A 13,930-nucleotide genomic window follows, 5' to 3' on the forward strand; every position below is an offset into this window, starting at 1 on the left:
CAACAGACCACGAAAAACACTGAACGTGTGAATGCAGCCAAGGCCTGGTTTACAATGGTAAAAACCACCTATATTTTGACATGGAAACCACACTCAGTTCCATATTTAAAAAAAATCTCATCTCCCATTAATTTCAATGACGTGTTGATTAGAAAAAATAAAAAACTGTGCGGCTTTCAAAAAACGCCTTGAATTTTGTTCTGTGCCCCCCCAAAAAATGACAAGGAATTTTACAAATCCACAAAAAAAAACCCACACAGGTTCAGGTAGAACTTTTAGTGTGGATTTTGCCAGTGTAAAGGCGCCCTATTGTGCAAGTGTAGACACATTACATACATGATGCAATAGATAGGCTTGGGGACAGTGCTTCAGCATGTGGTGCAGCCTGTATAGTGTGCATAGGGCTGACAGCTTACACTACACACCACAGGAAGCTCTAGGGATGATGCAACACCATGTGAGCCCTAGGCTAGCACTTTCTGGGCTCCTCTAATATGTCATCAAGCAAACCTGGCTGCCAAATCTCTTCCATTACTGTACAGCAGAAGATATGTCAGCAGCCCCTATGCATGACACATGCCTGAGCTTCCTCTGCTCCTCCTCACTGGTTGCTCCATATGCTTCGGAATCCTGCACCATTCTGAATAATACCATGCACTGACCAACAAGCAGCATTATAACATGTATCCACCATATCTATAAAGAACAGGGCTGCATTAGGCTACATGATGATGATACAAATCCATGCAGCCGGCAGCCAGGAGGCTGTGAGGACGATGCATGAGCAGGAGGCAGCTCCAGTATACAGGAGGGGGCTACAACACCCCCTGAGGCTTGGGGGTCACTAGTATGATGAGGTGCATGCTCTGCAGCACTAACCACAAGCGGCTCCTGCGCCATGTATAATGTATGCTGTATATCACTGCACCTCCGATCTATGAATGAAGCAGGTGCAGGTATATAAAGAGGCTATGAGAGAAATGGCCGCCTGCACTGCAGATGAATGGGCTCCCAGGGATGAATGCACTCACACTAGCAGATGTGCAATGAGTCCTGCCGCAGATGCTCTCCGCTTCTCCTCTCTCCCCAGCACTGCCAGCCCCTCTGCCGCGGTGGCTCAGCTCCTAGTCACATGGAGCGGTGATGTCATCCGGCTACGGCGGCCCTTACGGGACAATCCTAGTCAAAGCTGTTGGTTACTCTGTAAATGTGATAAGGCGCAGTGTATTTATATATTGGGGATAGAGGCCATGTGTGGAAGGTCCTTCCTACAGGCACTGCATTCTGGACAGAGCTCAGTGTGACAGTGGAGTGGCTGCTGATAGGACCTGCCTGGAGCGTCTCCATTGTATGAAGGTTGATGCTATTGAGGTGCAGTGACTATATGGAGGACCTGCCAGGAGCACTTCCATTCTAGAGAGCTCAGAGGTGGAGTGATGACAGTGGAGTAGCTGCTAAAAGAACCTGCCAGAAGCACTTCCATTCTAGAGAGCTCAGAGGTGGAGTGACTATAGGGAGGACCTGCCAGGAGCACTTCCATTCTAGAGAGCCTAGAGGTGGAGTGACTATAGGGAGGACCTGCCAGAAGCACTTTCATTCTAGAGAGCTCAGAGGTGGAGTGACTATAGGGAGGACCTGCCAGGAGCACTTCCATTCTAGAGAGCTCAGAGGTGGAGTGACTATAGGGAGGACCTGCCAGGAGCACCTCCATTCTAGAGAGGTCAGAGGTGGATTAACTATAGGGAGGATCTGCCAGGAACGCCTCCATTCTAGAGAGGTCAGAGGTGCAGTGACTATAGGGAGGACCTGCCAGGAGCGCCTTCATTCTAGAGAGCTCAGAGCTGGATTGACTATAGGGAGGACCTGCCAGGAGCGCCTCCATTCTATTACGCCCAGAGGTGGAGTGACTATAGGGAGGACCTGCCAGGAGCACCTCCATTCTAGAGAGCCTAGAGGTGGAGTGACTATGGGGAGGACCTGCCAGGAGCGCCTCCATTCTAGACAGCTCAAAGGTGGAGTGACTATAGGGAGAACCTTACAGGAGCGCCTCCATTCTATTACGCCCAGAGGTGGAGTGACTATAGGGAGAACCTGCCAGGAGCACCTCCATTCTAGAGAGCTTAGAGGTGGAGTGACTATAGGGAGAACCTGCCAGGAGCACCTCCATTCTAGAGAGCCTAGAGGTGGAGTGACTATGGGGAGGACCTGCCAGGAGCGCCTCCATTCTAGACAGCTCAAAGGTGGAGTGACTATAGGGAGAACCTTACAGGAGCGCCTCCATTCTATAAAGCCCAGAGGTGGAGTTACTATAGGGAGGAACTGCCAGGAGCGCTTCCATTCTAGAAAGCCCAGAGGTGGAGTGACTATAGGGAGGACCTGCCAGGAGCGCCTTCATTCTAGAGAGCTCAGAGGTGGATTGACTATAGGGAGGACCTGCCAGGAGCACCTCCATTCTAGAGAGCTTAGAGGTGCAGTGACTATAGGGAGGACCTGCCAGGAGCGCCTTCATTCTAGACAGCTCAAAGGTGGAGTGACTATAGCGAGAACCTGGCAGGAGTGCCTACATTCTATAAAGCCCAGAGGTGGAGTGACTATAGGGAGGACCTGCCAGGAGTGCCTCCATTCTAGAAAGCCCAGAGGTGGAGTGACTAAAGGGAGGACCTGCCAAGAGCACCTCTATTCTAGAAAACCCAGAGGTGCAGTGACTATAGGGAGGACCTGCCAGGAGCGCCTCCATTCTAGAAAGCTTAGAGGTGGAGTGATGACAGTGGAGTAGCTGCTGAAAGAACCTGCCAGGAGCACCTCCATTCTAGAGAGCTTAGAGGGGGAGTGACTATAGGGAGGACCTGCCAGGAGCGCCTCCATTCTAGAGGTCAGAGGTGGATTGCCTATAGGGAGGACCTGCCAGGAGCGCCTCCATTCTAGAGAGGTCAGAGGTGGATTGACTATAGGGAGGACCTGCCAGGAACGCCTCCATTCTAGAGAGGTCAGAGGTGAATTGACTATAGGGAGGACCTGCCAGGACCGCCTTCATTCTAGAGAGCTCAGAGGTGGAGTGACTATAGGGAGAACCTGCCAGGAGCGCCTCCATTCTATAAAACCCCGAGGTGGAGTGACTATAGGGAGGACCTGCCAGGAGCAGCTCCATTCTAGAAAGCCCAAAGGTGGAGTGACTAAAGGGAGAACCTGCCAGGAGCACCTCTATTCTAAAAAACCCAGAGGTGCAGTCACTATAGGGAGGACCTGCCAGGAGCGCCTCCATTCTAGAGAGGTCAGAGGTGGATTGACTATAGGGTGAACCTGCCAGAAGCACCTCTATTCTAGAGAGCTTAGATGTGGAGTGACTATAGGGAGGACCTGCCAGGAGCACCTCCATTCTAGAGAGCTTAGAGGTGGAGTGATGACAGTGCAGTAGCTGCTGAAAGAACCTGCCAGGAGCGCCTCCATTCTATAAGGTTCATTATTGAAATCAGTGGAAAGAAGAGATTGGAGTGAAGGGTCAGCCTGGAAGACCATGGTACTAGCCACCACTGGCAGTGTGGAACATTTATAGATATCACTGCCAGACAAGTCATAAACTGTTCTTGAACTTAATTCATTGGTTCCGGAAGGCAGTTGAGAATGGAGCAGTGTTTTCCCATAGGAAATAATGTAAGTGGGTTTAATTGGTTCCAGCACCCACCCATAATAACCTACAGTACCCAAATATTACATTGAAAAGTGACCAGTTTAATCACTACACAACAGTACAGAACAGCAATATACTGTACAGGACATTACAGAGCAGCACTATATACTGTACAGGACATTACAGAACAACACTATACTATACAGGACATTACAGAACAGCACTATATACTGTACAGGACATTACAGAACAGCATGTTACAATATATTAAAGAACAGCACTATACTGTACAGTACATTAAAGAACAGCACTATATACTGTACAGTACATTACAGAGCAGCACTATACTGTACAGGACATTACAGAACAGCACTATATACTGTACAGGACATTACAGAACAACACTATACTATACAGGACATTACAGAACAGCACTATATACTGTACAGGACATTACAGAGCAGCACTATATACTGTACAGGACATTACAGAGCAGCCCTATATACTGTACAGGACATTACAGAACAGCACTTTACAATATATTACAGAACAGCACTATACTGTACAGTACATTAAAGAACAGCACTATATACTGTACAGGACATTACAGACCAGCACTATACTGTACAGGACGTTACAGAGCAGCACTATACTGTACAGTACATTACAGAACAGCACTATATACTGTACAGTACATTACCGAGCAACACTATATACTGTACAGTACATTACAGAGCAGTACTATACTATACAGGATATTACAGAACAGCACTGTATACTGTACAGGACATTACAGAGCAGCACTATACTGTACAGTACATTACAGAACAGCACTATATACTGTACAGTACATTACAGAACAGCACTATACTGTACAGGACATTACAGAGCAGCACTATATACTGTACAGTACATTACAGAACAGCACTATATACTGTACAGGACATTAAGAACAGCAATATACTGTACAGGACATTACAGAACAGCACTATATACTGTACAGGACATTACAGAACAGCACTATATACTGTACTGGACATTACAGAGCAGCACTATACTGTACAGGACATTACAGAGCAGCACTATATACTGTACTGGACATTACAGAGCACCACTATATACTGTACAGCAGGGCCGGCTCCAGGATTTTGTGGGCCCTTGGTCGAGAGAGCCTCAGTGAGCCCCTTTGTATAGCAAATTATGTGGCATCATTGTTAGAGGGTCTCGGGTCTCTATCTCTCGATTCTCTCTATGAGTGTGAATACAGCAGTGTAATTATATACTTATTATCCCCCCCTCCTGTATGAGTGTTGATATATCTATCTCTTGGGCATATATATACATACTCATACAGGAGGATAATAAGTATATAATACACTGCTGTATACCTACATAGAATGGAGAGATATATACATACTCATACAGGAGGATAATAAGTATATAATACACTGCTGTATACCTACACAGAATGGGGAGATATATACACACTCATACAGAAGGAGGATAATAAGTATATAATACACTGTGATCACCTACACAGAATGGAGAGATGCTGTGAAGGGTCCCAGCATACAGGTCAAATAAAGTTTGACAAAATACCGGGAAATAAAAAACGTAATTCAGTAACTCACAGGTGACATCTTCTTTGATCTGAGGGGATCACTCTCCGTTTTCTCTCCATTTGGCCCAGACCACCATGATGATTTCTTGCAGCTACAATTCTTCCCTTCAGAACCTGTCAGACAAACCATCTTAGGCTCCGCACATTTCCAGCAACTTCCTTCCCACCCATAGGCTCCTATACAGTAGTTATTCTGCTGCTTGGTGTTATGTGCAGTAAAGTAAGGAGGTATGTGGGTCCCGTATGTAGAATCCCGTGCTATGTCCCCAATATAGTAATAATGTCCTCATGCTGTGCCCCCCATATAGTAAAAATGTCCTTTGTCCCCAAAGTAATGTCCCCTGCTCATCCCCCATAGTAATGTCCCCTGCTGATCCCCCATAGTAATTTCCCCTGCTGTTCCCCCCATAGTAATGTCCCCTGCTGATCCCCCCCATAGTAATGTCCCCTGCTGATCCCCCCATAGTAATGTCCCCTGCTGATCCCCCCCCATAGTAATGTCCCTGCTGAACCCCCCCATAGTAATGTCCCTGCTGACCCCCCCCATAGTAATGTCCCTGCTGATCCCCCATAGTAATGTCCCCTGCTGATCCCCCATAGTAATGTCCCCTGCTGATCCCCCATAGTATTTTCCCCTGCTGATCCCCCCATAGTAATGTCCCCTGCTGATCCCCCCATAGAAATGCCCCTGCTGATCCCCCCATAGTAATGTCCCCTGCTGATCCCCCCATAGTAATGTTCCCTGCTGATCCCCCATAGTAATGCCCCTGCTGATCCCCCATAGTAATGTCCCCTGCTGAACCCCCCCCCATAGTAATGTCCCTGCTGAACCCCCCCATAGTAAAGTCCCTGGTGACCCCCCCATAGTAATGTCCCTGCTGATCCCCCATAGTAATGTCCCCTGCTGATCCCCCATAGTAATGTCCCCTGCTGATCCCCCATAGTATTTTCCCCTGCTGATCCCCCCATAGTAATGTCCCCTGCTGATCCCCCCATAGAAATGCCCCTGCTGATCCCCCCCATAGTAATGTCCCCTGCTGATCCCCCCATAGTAATGTTCCCTGCTGATCCCCCCATAGTAATACCCCTGCTGATCCCCCATAGTAATGCCCCCTGCTGATCCCCCCATAGTAATGCCCCTGCTGACCCCCCCATAGTAATGTCCCTGCTGAACCCCCCCATAGTAATGTCCCTGCTTAACCCCCCCATAGTAATGTCCCTGCTGACCACCCCATAGTAATGTCCCTGCTGATCCCCCATAGTAATGTCCCCTGCTGATCCCCCCATAGTAATGTCCCCTGCTGATCCCCCCATAGTAATGTCCCCTGCTGATCCCCCCATAGTAATGCCCCTGCTGATCCCCCATAGTAATGTCCCCTGCTGATCCCCCCATAGTAATGCCCCTGCTGATCCCCCCATAGTAATGTCCCCTGCTGATCCCCCCATAGTAATGTCCCCGGCTGATCCCCCCATAGTAATGCCCCTGCTGATCCCCCATAGTAACTCAAACAAACAAACAAAAAGGCATACTCACCTCATCCGGCCAGGGGACGGGTCTTCCCTCTTCTAGCTCACCTCTCCCTTCTGTGCGCCAGGGGGATGGATCATCCGGCAGGTGCGATGACATCATCGCTCTGCCCTGCTGGGGAGATCCCATGATCCATCCAGCGCTGCGGAGTGAGGCCCAGCTCAGGATGTCATGAAGGGGAGAGTGGCGTCCCGCCGCATCCCCTCCCCGGGAATCAAGGTCAGCATCGCTGTCACCTGGGTGGGGTGCTGCCGACCCTGAGTCTCGGGGAGGGGATGCGGCGCGACGCCACTCTCCCCCTCCATGACGTCCTGAGCTGGGCCTCCCTCCGCAGCGCTGGATGGATCATGGGATCTCCCCAGCAGGGCAGAGCGATGATCCATCCCCGCGGCGCAGCGGAGGGAGGCCCTGGACGTCATGAAGGGCATGCGGTTAATCATTACTCGGGCAAGTGCCGGGGGGGCCCCTTGAGCGGCTGTGGGCCCCGGCACATGCCCAAGTAAGCCGGGTGCTGACGCCAGCCCTGCTGTACAGTACATTACAGAGCAGCACTATACTGTACAGGACATTACAGAGCAGCACTATATACTGTACAGTACATTACAGAACAGCACTATATACTGTACAGTACATTAAGAACAGCACTATACTGTACAGGACATTACAGAACAGCACTATATACTGTACTGGACATTACAGAGCAGCATTATATACTGTACAGTACATTACAGAGCAGTACTATATACTGTACAGAACATTACAGAGCAGCATTATATACTGTACAGGACATTACAGAACAGCACTATATACTGCGCCCGCTGCATGGCCTCTGCTTGAAATTTCCGTTCGTATTCTGTATTTCCGTGTATGCAAATGGACTTGAGAACACTACTGAAATAAATACACAATAATCTTTATTTTTTTTTTTAACAAAAAATGCCACCACACAAAAGAAATAACCAATAAGATTAAAAACACCTTACCAGCTGCCCACCATAGGACCATGGACCATAGCCACTGTCCCAGGAACTGCACTGAAGCAAGAAATCATGTAAATCATGTAGCAATGTACAATGCAGTAATATATTGCACACCAATCTAAACAAAGGACCATATCTAACAAAAGTGCAAGTGCAGTTGTGAACCTAAAATGTCAAGTGTGCCAGGATATACAAATAAACAGTATTACAGCAAATAGACTAAAATTATAGAACCATGATGGGGGAGAGTACCAGTAATGCCCAGTACCTGTGGTTGCCTGGATGCCAGTGATGCCAGGTACCTGTGGTTGCCTGGATACCAGTGAGGCCTAGTACCTGTGGTTGCCCGGATACAAGTGAGGTCTAGTACCTGTGGTTGCCTGGATACCAGTGATGCCTAGTACCTGTGGTTGCCTGGAGACAAGTGAGATCTAGTACATGTGGTTGCCTGGATACAAGTAAAGATTAATTCCTGTGGTTGCCTGGATACCAGTGAAGCCTAGTACCTGTGGTTGCCTGGATACACGTGAGATCTAGTACATGTGGTTGCCTGGATACAAGTGAGGTCTAGTACATGTGGTTGCCTGCATACAAGTAAAGCCTAGTACCTGTGTTTGTTTGTATTCCAGTGAAGTCTAGTACCTGTGATTGCCTGGATACAAGGCTTTTTTGATGGAATTTTTTTGTGGTCATGTATTATGACTATGGGTTAAGCTTTATATATTTTTTGCTGGCATCAGACACCCATTTAGGGTAGATGGTTGGGTTTTATTTCAGTTAGAAGATTGTGTGTCTACATGCAGGCCTCAGACCTGGGCAGGTTCATTCATGCATATTAGTAATGCACGGTGCACTAACATACAGTATACTGCAGAAAACATGGTGGGCGGCAAGCCAAGTATTGTACTGTGATTTTGACATCTAAAATATATATTGGTATTGCCTTGATAAACGCACCTTAAACCATGAGAGCGATATACTACTGGTGTCTATCTTGTATATAGGTGGATTTTATTGTAACACATGGTGTTGACACAGCACTTTAATCTTTGTTGTTTCTGCCTTTGTGTTGCCTGGGTCATCCTACCCCCCTGCCTCAGTTATTAGGAAGGGACCATCACCATGGTTTGGGCCTGACTATATTAAGACTGGGAACTCCAAAAGGCAGGAAGAGAGGAGGGATTATTGCCACTTTGGGCACAAAAAGGGCAATTATTGCTACATGGGGCACAGAAGGGGAGATTATTGCTACTTGGGCAAAAGGAGATTATTGTATTAGTACGACACACAATATGGAGATCTCAGTGTAATGGGCAGTACAAGCTTTTAAACATTTTATCAAATGTGACGTTTGAAATGAGACAAATGAGACGTCAAATCTGGTGGTAGGTGGTGTTGGTCAAATCCAGTGGCTAATGTCAAGTCTGATAAGTAAGGTAAAGTCCAGTTAATAAGGTCAAGTACAGTAGAAATGAAATCAGAGAATAGATCAGTGGAGGTGATGGTCCACATGGAGTAATCATCATCATCATCTTTGTCAATAGTCACAGGATGATACTGTGAACTGGTCACAGCACAGAAGCCCTTTTAGGATGTTAACTGTCTTGGGGGTTAGGGACTTTGGGTAGTGTAGAGTCTGATGGAGGACAGAGAATTTTATTTCAATGTTGTTTTTTCCATAAAATGGCTTCTGGCTTCAGGTCCTGATAGATGATATTTTTTTCTATGCAGGAATTCTGTGCCACAGACCACTTTGGCTGTGATAAACTTTACTGTGGCAGTATCAAGAGGCCAGTATTTCTCGACAAAATGATACAGGCCCCCTCTGTTGGCCAGTTCTGTCACATAATAGACAAAGTCTGATGCGTGAAAGGCGGCCAAGCCATGCATCAAGTATGGGCTTTCATGAGTATGGGCTTTCATGTGTTGCAGGACATGGTGTTCTTCAAAGCTGTATCTGAGTTCTGTAAAACACCTCTTATCTGTCTCTTTAATGGCAACCCATTCACTGCGGATTATGTATTTTGCCCAGAGGACAGTACCAAAGGTTCCTTCACCCAGTGAACTGTAGAATGTGAAGCAGTCCAATGATTGGGGGACTGTAGCAGATGAGGTCACTTCAGAGTTGCCAGGCTCTTCCAAATAGATGTCACCTTTGGTGGGTTTCACACCATGACAACTGCTGCCATTGTTATATTCACCCATATCATCTTCTTTTCTCTCTTCTTTGGATGGCGGATTTCTGATGTTACTTGTTCCTGGAATTTCACAGGAAAGTTCTTGATTGATTTTATATGTTCTTCTCCATTTTGACTTATTCATCCATGGCCAAGATTTTTGCAGTAGAGCTAAGGGCCCTAATACATGGAGTGATGATCAGCCAGCTCAGTCGATTATCGCTCCATCAACGATCAACCAATGAAACAATAACAACGATCAACCAATGAAACAATAATCAGCTGATCGTTTTTTTAAGTCCAGACCTAAAATCACTGGGCGCTCTGCCCTCATTAATAACAGGCCCCTCCTTCATTACTGACTGCTTCTCAGTCACCAATGACAGGCCCCTCCTCTATCATAGCCTGTTTCTCCCTCACAGTGACAGCCCCCCTTCACTAATAGCTTCTTTAATATCTATGAAAGGCCCCTCCTCCTTCACTGACTACTCCCTCTTCAATGACAGGATCCTGCTTCATCACTTACTGCTCCTCCCTCATCAATGGCAAGCCCCTCCTTCATCACTGACTGGTCCTCCCTCATCAATGATAGGCCCCTCCCTTATGCCTGACTGGTCCTCCCTCATCAATGACAAGCCCTTCCCTCATCACTGACTGGTCCTCCCTCATCAATGACAGGCCCCTCCTTCATCACTGACAGCTCCTCCCTAACCAATAACAAGCCCCCTCCTCCATCATTGACTGCTCCTTCCTCATAATAAGGGGCACTTAATATGGTGGTTTTGCTGTCCGCCTCACAGCAGCCATCCTTTTGGCTGGGCCCTTCCCTGAAGGGATATCTGGCTAGTTTCATGTTTCAAGACTCTTAGGCAAGGCTTCACAGACTCTTTTTGCATACTTATACCTTCGCCATAATTGATAGGTCTCTTCTCCTTTAATAACTGCTCCTCCCTCAACACTGACAGTCCCCTTTTTCATTACTGACTGCTCCTTCTTCATTACTGACAGCCCCCTCCTTCATCACTGACTGCTCCTTCCTCATCAGTGACAGGCCCCTCACCGTTCCTTAAACCACTCCTCCATCAATGACAGGCCCCATCTCCATCACTGACGCCTCTTCCCTCATCAATGACAGGCCCCTCCTCCATCATTGACTGTTCCTCCCTCATCAATGACAGGCACCTTCTCCATCACCGACCCCCACCCCGTGTACAGTGAGTATGTGAAGTCTGGGAGTTTCCCGTCTCACTGCTCTCACTAAGCCTGGAGTGTGAGGAGAGGAACGGTGAAGCTGAGCAGAGCCCTAGAGGAGTCGGGCAGCCAGTGACACCCACATGTCCCACTAAGTCTTCCTGAGGGGAGACATGGCAGGACATGTAGTTCACCAGTGAGTAGAGATGGAGCATTGTGGGGTTTTTCATGTTGCTGTACCTTCCTAGTTGTCCTTATGGGGCTGAGAGGCCTGGCAGGTCAGAGTCTGACATGTATATAGTGTTACTTCTTTTCTCCCCCATAGTATAAATCAGTGTTCCCTAACTCTGGAGCTTCAGCTTTTACACTCTGACACAATGTCAGACTGGGGTACCTTGGGCCCACCAGGGAAATTGTTTCTAGGGGCCCACCCAGCGCCTAACCTTTCACATTAGTACAGTGACTTTGCATATACAGTAGCTGTCTATGTGACCAGTGATGCTAGCACACAGCTAGTCACTTATACAACAGTTTTTTTGGCAAACAGCTTAGCCACATAAGTTTCTTAAGGGTACATTTACACCTACCGGATCCACAGCGGATTTGACGCTGCGAGTTAGCAGCGAAATCGGCTGCGGATCCAGTACTGTGAATTTGAATGGTGCTGCGTGTATGGGACCCAGCCCCTTTAACCCCCGTGCCGCCGTATGTTCGGGGCAGCCGGCGGTGCGGGCGGACAGGGGGCCAGGGCTGCGGGAGGGCAGACTTTCGGCCAGCAGCGCGGGGGTTAAAGGGGCCCGTCCCATACATGCAGTGGATCTGCTGTGTGTATGGGACCCATTCAAATTCACAGTACTGGATCCGCAGCGGATTTGACACTGCAAGTTAGCGGTGTGAACGTACCCTAAAGTGTTACTATCATTGAAACAAACTTCACACATATCCCAGCGATACATCAGACGTTTTTATCGGTGGTGGTACGGGTGCTGAGACCCCCGCCAATCACTGGTGTGCTCTGCCCCTTCATCTCTGCTGTAAACGGCTATAACCAGCAGTCTACAGAATTATAATGAAAATTAGTAAACCTACGAATTCCAAAAAATACCGTATTTACTCTGATAATAAAGGAGTGAAATCCTAAACTGAATACTGAACACCAGCAAATTTCACTACCCAAAGAAGTTAATACACATAGTATATTTCAAAATTTATTCTTTATTAATTCATTATCCAATTACATTAAAAACACCCATTAAAAAACAACCCAGGGGGCTTATGCTGGGTTTACACGGAGCGATTATCGGGCGAATTCGAACGATAATCGTACGTGTAAATGCGGCGAACGATCGAAAAATCGTTCATTTTGATCTTTTTTTTTTTTATTGTATTTTTATTGAAAGCTTTTGTATTTTGTACATTAGCCGATATGGCAAACAACCCGTTCATCACCAATACACAGTTTGCAAACTCGAACAACACAGTACAAAAGTGAGGCCGAAACCTATAATCACGTGTATAAAGAGATGATAATGTTGCCTACGTCACTTCTGACAGAAAACCAAAAGAAAAACACACAGTTGAAACCAGATAGATCGGGGGGGGGGGGGGGGGGGGGGGAATGGGGGAGAGACAGGACAGAGGTCACAGGAGGAAAGGCTACAGAGGGGGTCCACTATCGTCTGGGGGATCAGTATTTCGATGAGGCCTGACGTTATTGGACTCCTTTTCAGCCCAGAATACGTCCACAGTTTCCAAACCTGTTTGAGGAGATCCAATCTATTGTTAAGCATGTCCATTAACTGTTCCATGTTTCTCACATCCAGAATGCGGGCATATAGGTCATTTTGTGAGGGGGAGACCGTCCTTCTCCAGAACCTGGCTACTAGACACCGTGCCGCTGTGAGTATGTGAAGCAACAATTTTGTGGTCTTGCGCCCCAATTTCACAGGTGATACATTAAAGAGGTAGAAAACAGGGTCCAGCGCGATCTCGATGCCCGCTACATTCCTGATCAGGTCCTTCACCATCGCCCAATAAGGGGTAATTAGAGGGCAAGACCAGTAAATGTGTTGAAGAGAGCCCCCCCCCCCCCCCCGACATCTTCAGCATACATTAGTTAGGGTGGGATTCATGGCATGAAGGAATTCAGGCGTGTGATACCACAACAACATCAGCTTGTATTGATTTTCTTTATAAGTAGTGCATATGGAGGTCTTAGCAGCCCTGTCCCATATCACACGCCATACAGATTGAGGGAGCTGTCTACCAAATAGTGCCTCCCAGCGTGACAAGTAGGGGTATCTCACGTCCTCATCAGGGGGAGGGCTCTTTAAAATACAGTATATATCAGAGATAAGGCCCTTGGTGGAAACTCCCGCTTTACACAGCTTCTCAAAGTCTGTGGGGAGAGAGACCTTAGTAGAAGAGAAGAGCGTAAGCATAAAATGCTTTATCTGAAGATACTAATACTGCGCTGTGGGAGGTAGGTCATACTTAGCAGCCAAGGAGGAGTAAGGTAAGAGGGTCCGGTCTCTCGGGTCGACAATGTCTGCAAACCGAAACAGCTTGTTAGCGTGCCAAACTCTAGACATACCACTCGTCAGGCTATCCGGGAGGCCCGTGTGAAAGAGGAACGAGGTCATCGGGGAGCATTTGGAGACTAAAGGAAATTTTCTGATACAAGTACGCCAAATTTGTCTTATGTGAGTCATAGGTCCCAAGGCTGGTCCCTGGGGGGGAGTGTCGGAAGTGGACCACAAGAAGGAGTTGGGGTGAGCAGGTGCTATCCATAATTTCTCCAATAAC

The 13,930-nt window shown here is 47.6% G+C and overlaps 1 protein-coding gene across 2 annotated transcripts in view; it reads right to left on the reverse strand.

The window, feature by feature from the left end:
* The window catches only part of SFXN1 (sideroflexin 1), a 31,295-nt gene extending 23,484 nt beyond the window's left edge, over positions 1 to 7,811 (reverse strand). The window contains exon 1 of one of the 2 annotated variants that reach the window (XM_069972146.1): positions 7,761 to 7,811. The gene's annotated coding sequence lies outside the window, so the exon portion shown is untranslated. Of the gene's footprint in view, positions 1 to 1,031; positions 1,165 to 7,760 lie in introns of those variants that run through there. The other variant, XM_069972138.1, reaches the window with a different exon arrangement.
* Between the last annotated feature and the right edge of the window lie 6,119 nt (positions 7,812 to 13,930).

The sequence above is a fragment of the Dendropsophus ebraccatus genome, chromosome 1 (genome assembly GCF_027789765.1).
Source record: "Dendropsophus ebraccatus isolate aDenEbr1 chromosome 1, aDenEbr1.pat, whole genome shotgun sequence".
Taxonomy (NCBI): Eukaryota; Metazoa; Chordata; class Amphibia; order Anura; family Hylidae; genus Dendropsophus; species Dendropsophus ebraccatus.